Source organism: Rhamphochromis longiceps, linkage group LG7 (assembly GCF_057381845.1).
Source record: "Rhamphochromis longiceps isolate RC_006_pf linkage group LG7, R_longiceps_female_GT1.1, whole genome shotgun sequence".
NCBI lineage: Eukaryota > Metazoa > Chordata > Actinopteri > Cichliformes > Cichlidae > Rhamphochromis > Rhamphochromis longiceps.
This window is the reverse complement of record NC_140563.1, coordinates 23,060,009-23,069,945: the sequence shown is the minus strand read 5'-3', so window position 1 is coordinate 23,069,945 and position 9,937 is coordinate 23,060,009. Positions and strand designations below refer to the sequence as shown.

Below are 9,937 nucleotides of genomic sequence, written 5' to 3'. Positions count from 1 at the left end.
GTCTCGGTTGTAATGGGAACCAGCCGACCGCCGTTTATATTTTCATTTTCCTTCCTCATTTTTAAAGCCCCGAGTTTTTCCATAAGGTAGTCATTTCCAAGGCTGACGTGAAACCAGACACCCATGAGTACTCATGGTAAAGGTCCAGAAACAACATAAGGGTGGGCCCAACATCCTTTCACCTTCCCCAATCCCCCCATTCCGTCTTGTGCAACTGTTCCTGAGGAGGTAAACACCCTTTCACTCTGTCAGAAATGAGATTTCTTTCTGCTGCAATGGCAGTTCCTTCAACTGCCGTGCTTTCTTTCTCCCCCTTGTACTTCTCCTCCCCTCCCTCCCTGTGCTGCCACATCTGGAACCCAGCTCCTCATTTATTTATGTGGTCTGTTGTGTTTCTCTCTTCTTTTTTTTCCAAGAGCCTTATTTTAAAGTCCTTTACCTTGTCTTGTTGGCAGTTTCGCTATATCTGATGAGGTCTGCAATTACATCCCACCATAACTGGTCACTCTGCAATTACATGCTCCACCACAGAATCCCCCTCCTGCATCCCCACCTCCTGTCTCTGAAAAGCACCACTGCTCATATGGCAGACCAAAATAGACTAGTTTCATGTCTGTTTGGATGGCAGCCCAGCTGAAACTATGCTCAGCTGCTTGACTGACAGTGGGATGTGGGTTTGTTCTCCTCAAGAAAAACCTTTAAGGCCAGTCACGTTTACACTCTGAGCAGTCTTACTGCAGCAGGCTTCAGAGGCGGTTGGTCCAGCTGGGCACCGAGAAGGAAGACAGAGACTAAGTCAGCGTGAATGAAAGCGAAGACACACACGGAGAGTGTGCTGAGAAGTACTACGAGCTGTAACTATGAACCCGACTGGACACGCTTAAAGCTTTCAGTTGCTGACAAAGAGAATGGGTAAGTTTTGCAAAGAGTTCAGTCTGATCTCAAATTCTGGGAATAGTGAAAGGCTTCTGTCAAGGAACTTTGAGCCTTTAAACTGTGGAAAACTTTGGCTTGCATGACTTAGCTGTGAAGCATTCAAATACAAAACTTAAAAGAGAATGCAGGGCATCCGTGGCAGATCATCTGTTTTTTCCAAGCGTTCACAGACTTTTCCAGTTGGCGATGCTCTTGCTGTGTTGAGCAAGGTGCAGCTGGAAACTGATTAGTGTTGTGAATTATTTAAATCTCATAAACACAGGAGACGTGAAAAGCAACCAAGCTCAAAGTGTCAGATAGGAAAAGGACACAAAATTAAGTTTAGATCTCTAGAAGTTCTACAAAACTGTAAATACTTTTGAATGGGGATATTAATGATCAATACATAATACTCACAAGTCGTCAGCATATGTGCTTCCTGTGCAGGTTTTTCACCACCTTGGAACTTAAAATTAATGTTCTTGGAATTTTGGTAAGTCCAGTGTTTGCTCCCCTTTTGCTCTTTTTTTGGTCTCTACCAACCTGATAGCTTTAGCTGCTAAATTCTGCACTTTTCTTCAGTTTTAACATCAGATTATTGAATAGTGCTACTTAAAGTCATGAAAAGAATCTACAGGATAGAACTTTTTTGCTGAATCAGCCTTCATACAGGCGCTACCGAATGAATCATCAACATAACCTAAGAAAAACAACTCCTCGCTTTCAAATAACAGTTAAAACCATCATCATAGCTGCGTTTGTGTTTGAGTCACGTTGGAGTTAAACTCCACCGTGTTCAACTCCAACTTTCTGCTATAACTGTTTGGAATAGGCTGACCTGGTTTGTGTGGGAATGATGGAAGCTCAGACTCTGCAAAACAACAAAGATTACAGTGAGGCCGGTGGTAATGATGAGGACACATGCCTTTACTACAGGCTTCTGTCTGTTTGTGATGTGGTTTTGGGCAATGTGTGTATGCATGACAAAGGCAATTAGTGACTACATGAGAGCTGTGTCATGTTTTTTCATATGAACCCAGAGATTTTATAGGCGAACAGTGTGGTCTATCACCACGCTGGTCTATTCACCATATCCACTTTAGGAGATGTTACCTGTGTTCTCAGTGGAAATGTACGAGGAGAAAAAAAGACCACTGATCAGCAACATTCAATCTGAATCAGAAGCATTTCATGGACTGTGTAATTATGTGAAAAACAACAGCACACAGGACCTAACGGTGAATCTTGTAGATTCAGAACATTATAATAATGCAGTGTTGTAGTGGTGCACTCTTAATTTATGCTCCAAACTTTTTCCAGCAAACGATAAACACCCAGTGTTATAAACCATGATCTGAAAGTTGACTATTCACCTGAAAATAGGCCAGCAGTATTTGTGGATGATGATCGAACCTAAGCTGTTTGTCATTGGAGAGTAAACATTAATATGAAGTTAAAGCTGAGGTGCAGATTTTTCAATAAGTTCTTATCCACAGACTATAGGCTGAGACAGCTACATGATTATTCATTTTAAAGAATGATTTCAACTTCGTTAATGTAGGCTATAACCCAATGTGTTCGTTAGGGCTGTCACGATGTTAAGGATCAAAAAGTACTGCAAAACTCATATTTAAATTTAACAGAATGAAAGAAGTTCTCATCAGGTTACAGCCTGATGAACATACTAAGCACGTGTCTTTTTTAGCTAATGTTTATGACTAGCTTGGCTCCCACCTCATTTTCATTGCTAAGCTTAACTGCGCTCATGCTAATAAGTACTCTACTGCAGTGCACAAGTACCTAAATGAAAAAAGTCAAAAAGTTGGTTGCCAATCTGTAATTGTAACAGAAAGGAAGAGATTGCTAATCAGTTTTCAGAAAAATGGCAATGCCAGGTCTCACTAGCTAGCTAGTAGCATCATTCCCCCCATGTTAAATTAAATAAGTGCATGGTGTACATTGTGTACTTAAAGTATCTAAATACAAGTAGACAAAATGTGCAACAATTCTTTCCTGTGGTTTGGGCCACATAAATTCTCTTACTGGAGATGAATTTAATTATATTAATTTAAGTTGACAGCCATTTTTACATGTAAAATGTATCTATCCAGAGAGGCAGCAGTCTAAACAGAGTTCAGACCTTCCTCTTCCTCCTTTTATATTTAAGCAGAACAAAACGTTTATTCTCAGATGGTTATGACTGCTGTTTCCCTTAAATATCTGTTTAGCACTTCTTCTAATAATACAGTACATGGTTGCTTAGGGATAAATCTGCCATGCATTCTCCTCTTGGCTGTCTGATGAACAGCTTAGGAGGGCGTGTTGTGGTCAGCATGAACCGCGCATGCAGGTGTGGCCCTCACTGTGCTGCCACGCTGTTTAATTAGGTTTTCGGGTGTGGAACATCAGGGTTTCCGCTGTAAAAAATCTCGTCTCTCTACGGTCTCACCCCCACACATTGTCCTGTCACATTAAAAGAGTGCCACTCTAGATGAACAGTTACTGTCACTGAGGGTGTGGCTGCTACTAAATCTGGAAGCATGAAGCTGCACTTGACTCCACGGAAGTCTGGCTTTTGAGAGCTCATTGCCAAAGCATTATGCAGTCAGAACCGTGTCTGTGATGCTGAAGTGGTTTTATACTGAACATGAGAACTTCTTTCATCTATCAAAAACTGTCAAACCCTTTCAGTATATTTGCTCCTATAATTAAAGGCTCCTTAAAGTTGCTGACAACAAAGTCATTCTCTTTCAAGACTATATTACATGCCTGAAAGTGGACTTGGTCCAGTCATTCTCTACGATCAGCCTCTTTCCTCTGGATAAACTAGTTTCTTTCTTTGTAATTTATTTCCATTTTCCAGACCCTCATTCATGCTTCTGTGTGGCCTTGCTGGAGTCAAGAACCGGTCATTTTTTGTTCTCCTCCCACTAGTCTGGTGCTTCCCCAGAAGCTATTTCTCATAGAGCCAGGACTGCTTTCTCACTCATGGCTCAGGAGCTCAGGGTTTTCTTCAGAGAAAACAGAAGTAGTACAATTCATTGGTTGCAACAGTCTTGTATTTTTTGGCTCATATTTTTAATTCATTCCTACTGTTCTTCAGTTAATAGGAAAACATAATGAACCGTCTGTTAGACAGCATCTGGATGGTTAATGCTTGTTGTTATAAAACACATTTTAATGTATACTTTGCAGAAACTATGGCTCACACTATTAAGGAATAGAGTTTTCGGGAATTACTACAATTTTTTGCTGATATTTATGAAAATAAATGGAACAAAGGAGGAAAGCAGGAAGAATTATGACAATACTGCATTTTGCAGAAGACTATAACTTTGTGGGGAAAAAAGGTTGATGTCTCTGGAGCAGCTGGGTGACAGCTGCTCAGGCAGTAGGAGCAGGAGGAAGAATATAAGCTCCAGGAATGGGGTGGAAAGTGAAGATATGAAGATATTTCTCATAGTAGATTGTCTCAAGCTAAGCTAAATTACTGAAATGTAATGTATAAATCGAACATGACAGAGTGCCTACTTTGTTCAGAGTCAGCGTTCGACCATGGAGAAAGAAAGCTATCTGTAAATTGTGATAATTGCAGTACTACATTTCTGGCAACACCGATAATGTGGTATATGCCGCCTTCCTGTTACCTCGGAAGTTGGATGTTGGAACTCAGGAGGGACAACAATAGTGAGTTCTGGTAGTAAAGTTGGAAAAGCACGAAAATCAGAATTTGCTTTGCTTCTTAGCTAGGTAGAGCCATTCATACATCACTAGCAAAACAGACTATTCTGACGAAATGCACTAATAGCATGTTAGTGCATCCCAGCAAGGAGCTCCTTTTGTGTCTATCTCGGCTTCGTCAATGAAAACTGTTAAAAAAAAGTAGAAAGGAAGAAATTCTCTGCAAAACTTCATTATTTAATTTAAACACAGAAATCACTTCTTGAGATTATACATATTTTGCACATTTTATGCAACTTCTGCAATAAGTATGAACATTTGTAACAAATTTGAACCCACACCATTGTCACTGACTTTGTGCTGTTGAAAATCCACATGTGGCACATGTACCTCTTTGACGTTACTTTATTGTGGGTAATGCTAACTGTTGACACATCACTGCAACAATGTTCATGACTCAGTGGAGGCCCTCTCTTCAAAGTATGGACTCAATTAGAAGAGTGCAGGTATAAATTTTTGTGTAGGTGGGCCCAATATGGCAGACACATGGGGGCCCAAGACTGAGAGATAAATCAATATGAGACTGGTTGAATTAGAGCATCAGTATGAAGCTTCCCTTGAGTTAACCTCTTTTTCTTTGCTCCGTCCGTTTTTCTCCCCTCATCTCCATCTACTAATTGGAGGAAGGTCATGGCTTGCTGAGCTTTAGGCTGCTTTTTCTGTCTTTAGTTCAATTGACATGTGCTATATCTGCTCTCTGGCCCACTGTTTTGGTCCACTGGGGAGATCATGAAAGGAAGTGGCGGCTTCAGTACGTCCGTGTTTGTTGTAGGATTCAGAAAGGTTACCGCTCACTCCTCTTTGTGAACAAGCCTTGGTGGTGTTTGGGAAAACCTTGGGGAGTCTTGACAGCCTGCTACTCCTTCGGTCTAGCAGTGTCATTTTCTGTTTAGATAACCTCTGCACCCACTCTGCTTTTGTCAGCTTGTGGCTTGCATTGATTTATACATCGGAGACAGACACTCAGCAGCTTTCAGATTCGAATTTAGAAAGAAAGGCCATTATTATGTCCAAAAAAGAAAGAAAGAAAGAAAAAAGAGGGTGAGGTTAAATGTCCACAACAATTCTACCAGCGGTGGTGTTACACCTTTCTAAATGATGCATATCTCATTTTAAAATCACACTTTTTTAAAGCATGAGAATATTCTTTATATCTTAAATGAGAGTTAGCAGCTCTAACTGTTTTTCAGCTCTAATTACGCAGAAAACTGCATAAAACTGCTGCATGTTTACTTTTCATGCCCAAAGTACAAAAAACAGCACTGAAATGTCTTTTAGAGGTGCCACATGTGTGCACGGTGGGTACACATGGAGCCTTTCCTGCATACCTTGAGATTTTTGCAGCCGATATTTACTTATCAACATGACCACTTGTGCCGTTCACCCTGCACTTTTAATGCAGCAGCGGAATAACAGTTAGAGGAAAAACAGTCTTGAAAAGTTCCACCCTACCCTCAAGTGGTTCTTGTGTTCCTTTGCTTAGGTCTGGGCAGCAGACCTATCCTCCACCCAGGATTCCTAGTCTTCTCTTCCTTTCTCCCTAAACCCACACATGGACCCAGCCCACCTAATTTACTCCCACCTCCTAATGTCAAACAGCTGTAGCCTTGAGTAGCATGGAATTACTGCTATTGCAGCCCTACTCCCATTCATGTGTCTATTCTTTTTCTCAGCCATTTTGCGTGTGGTCCCTAATATCACATCACTCACATACCCAAATAAGGTGTGTAACTCAGCCTTCCTTTCACCGGTTTATTTATGGTCTGGGCACTGGATATATAGGGCATGAATTTACATTGCAGGTGGCTGTGGGTGGAGATAGCTGAGCTGACAGGTGATGATAAATTCTTCATACAGTGTGCTTCACTCATACATTCTTGCAGCCGCGTGGTCTCCCTGACATGTAATGCAAAGTCATAACTGGTCCAATGCCATTTCCACGGCACTCCATCTAACTGAAGGAGCTGTGTGACATAACTGTCATGAGGTCACTTTGTTTGTGATTGATAGCAGGAGACTAGGAAATGATGCTGAGGCTTGAAAGCTCTTGCTGTGGTTGGGAATCTGCTTCAAAGGAATGTTTTGGCCACATGTCAGAAGTCAAACATGGCAGCTGATTTTCAGGGATTTTGTTGGTCTTAAAATCTGTAGCTCGATGCACCTGTATATTTTTTTTCTTTAAACTGCTACACCCCCATGGTAACTTGTTCACTTATTGTTTTATAGAGTTTTCTCCTTCAGCTTGTGGCTTTACTAAGATCTCGTGCTGAGTTTGAGTGGCTCCACAGAGGCAGCTGAGAGTTCAGTGAACCCTCACGGTTCCACATGCACACTCTTTGAGTTGCTATGTGATGTTCTGCACACAGTTAATCAGAAATGGATGGTTAAGGATTATTTGGCAGAAAACCACCAGGTTATGTTCAATTTCATTTTTTGTATGCCAGACGCTAACATTAAGCGCTTCTTCTTTCACAAATATCTGCTTGTGTAAAAAGCAAGGAGATAGATAGATAGATAGATAGATAGATAGATAGATAGATAGATAGATAGATAGATAGATAGATAGATAGATAGATAGATAGATAGATAGATAGATAGATAGATAGATAGATAGATAGATAGATAGATAGATAGATACTTTATATTTCCCACAAGGAAATATAAACAGCAGCAGGGCAAAGAATAAAAATAGTACAATCTACAATAAATAAGTTGAAGTAAAAGTGGTTCCAGCCTTGTATGATTCTGTTGGCATCTCTGGCATTGATGATCTGTCTCTGGAAGTAGTGGAAAGAATGAAACGTCCTCCCATGAATGCTGACAACATGCTTGAGGAGGTCTATGAGAATGGAATTACTGGCACTGTCTGAGGCAACAAAGAGCTGAAAGTAGGAATTTTCCATAATTTAAATTAGAGATGGCACGATACCACTTTTTTATGTCCGATACCGATATCATAAATTTGGATATCTGCCGATACCGATATGAATCTGATATAGTGTTTTTTAATCAACAAAACTGTTTTTTTAATATCTTGCTGCATTTTGTATAAGTTCATACTCAAGTTTAAAACAACAACTACACTAAAGCTATTCTGTTATACCTGTATGCAAAAAAAAATATTTCATAGTTCAGCAATACTGATCAATCTAATAAACTTAAACCTACACCATCCTCCCTATTCTGGTATTTTAAAGAGTACTTAGCATATATATTAAGCAACCTAACTAATAGAGTTCCAACTCCCAGCAACAATAAAAATAAATAAATAAAAAATAGGGAACCACCCCTCACGCTCCACCTCATGATGCTTAATCGACGTAATCAACCTTAATTTGATGCAGTGTGAAAAAAAAATGCACAGAAATCAATTATTTTTCAAGAAATATTAAATAGATTCAACATCTTTCTTCAACAAAATTGCAGACTGCACAGATGGTACCTTCCCAAAGGAAAAAGTACTATAGCTTACTAGGGTATATATATTAGACTTAATAGTTACTATATACAGTAATTGACTTCTATTCATTTTACATCAAATTAAAACTTTGGGTGTAAGATAATTATTTATTAAAAGCTAGACATTTTAAATGAGAATAAGAAAGAAAAGTATTTCTTTGTGCCCCCTTTTCCCTGTTCATGCCCTATCGGCCCCCCTGGCTAAACTTTGCTAGATCCACCCCTGCACAGTTACCAGCGTCAGCTACGTAGAAAAAGATCCTGGAGTAGAAAGTAATATTAAATAAATTCTAACAACAGCTTATAGAGCTTAAACGTGCTGCTGTTGTTTATCCGCTGGTTTCCTCTTTCTGGTGCAAAGTGGGCCAAAAGCAAACTAGAGACACGGACTCGCCACAGAAAAGCCGATCAGCTGATCGTTAAGCAGTTTCATGATTGAAGTAGCAGCAAGAAGAGGCAGTCGTTTGTTAAGCTTAACGCAGGAATGCTTTACAAACATTCAGAGATGGACTTACACACTTGCTTTACTTCTCTCGGGGATAACTTTATCGGAGATGAAATGCCGGGTTGCTAGTGAAGCTCCACATGCTATCCAGACCACCGACAGGTCCCGCATGCCACAGCCGCTCTATCACGTGATGCATACTGCTCCGACGTGCTAACGTTCTGAGGTGAGTTACGGTGTGTTGCAAGTTTTGTGAGGTGCTTTCGTGATATTTAATGGATCGGATTACATTTTTTATTTTTCTCCGATATCCGATCCAGTAATTTAGGTCAGTATCGGACCGATACGATACGTAATATCGGATCGGTCCATCTCTAATTTAAATACAATTCACTCTCATGATAGCAGACTCTGTGTTACAGTGCTATGGTTCCTAATCCTGATGAAAATTTGTTCAGTTAACTGCATACCCGTGATGGGAGATAACGGTAAAAGCTGGACATACAGCTGAATACAGTTAAGTCATAGCAATAGTTAAAGACACACTTAAGAGGAAAGAGGTACATTCAAAGCATATTTGAATAAAATCATATAATCACTAGGAGCTGTAAAAGCGATTTGTAAAAAGGTGGTGAAACCTAGAAGGTGTACTTGTTACTACAGGGATTTTCCAAGCCAGTGACAAATAAGAAAGTTATGACCAGGATGTAAAAACTAGCATGTCCTGAGTTGGTGGGCTTGCTGTCTTGCACTGTGTACATCAGATTTATAGCTTCGCTGAGTGAGCAGCATAGCACTGATGATGTTAAGGTATGCAGTTCTCCGCAAGTTAATCGAGTTAACTGCTGCCAAGTTTTGTTTTATAAAAACAAAAGGCACATATCTAATGACAATGTGGTTCCATTTGATGTTGCTTTTGGGTTTTAGTTCTGGTTAGGTGTTCTGTGCCCACTTAATCTGGGTTTTCAGGACCCAGCCAGTCTGACCACACTTTTCAAATGGATTCACTTCTGTCTCCTGCCTTTAACCTCAGTGTTTGTCAGTCTTCTTGGCTCTGAGGTGACTCAGCTGATGTTTCACTGAAAAAAAAACAGCTTTCCACTTTTGTTTCTTGAAGCAGTCTGCAGCTCTGATTCGGTTTTCCCCTCTCCTTTGCCACAAGAAATGCATCTCAGCCAATCAAAGGTTGTTTCTGAGGTGGGTGTGGTTGGGGTTAAGTCATACATGACAACACCCATCAATCTTGTTATTTTGAACACCACACTGGCCTGTAACTGAGTGATCTTCCAGTTTTCCTTTCTCCCGCTTTTGTCATTTAATTTTTTTTTATTATGCACTAAAACTAAGTAGAGAGGTGTGTAAGTTTCTCTTGTGCTT

General features: G+C 40.2%; 1 protein-coding gene across 1 annotated transcript in view; it reads left to right on the top strand.

Moving 5' to 3' along the window:
- The first annotated feature begins 683 nt into the window (after positions 1-683).
- insc (INSC spindle orientation adaptor protein) overlaps positions 684-9,937 on the top strand; it is a 59,290-nt gene continuing 50,036 nt past the window's right edge. Inside the window, exon 1 of the mRNA XM_085412911.1 lies at positions 684-912. The gene's annotated coding sequence lies outside the window, so the exon portion shown is untranslated. The remainder of the gene's footprint in view (positions 913-9,937) is intronic.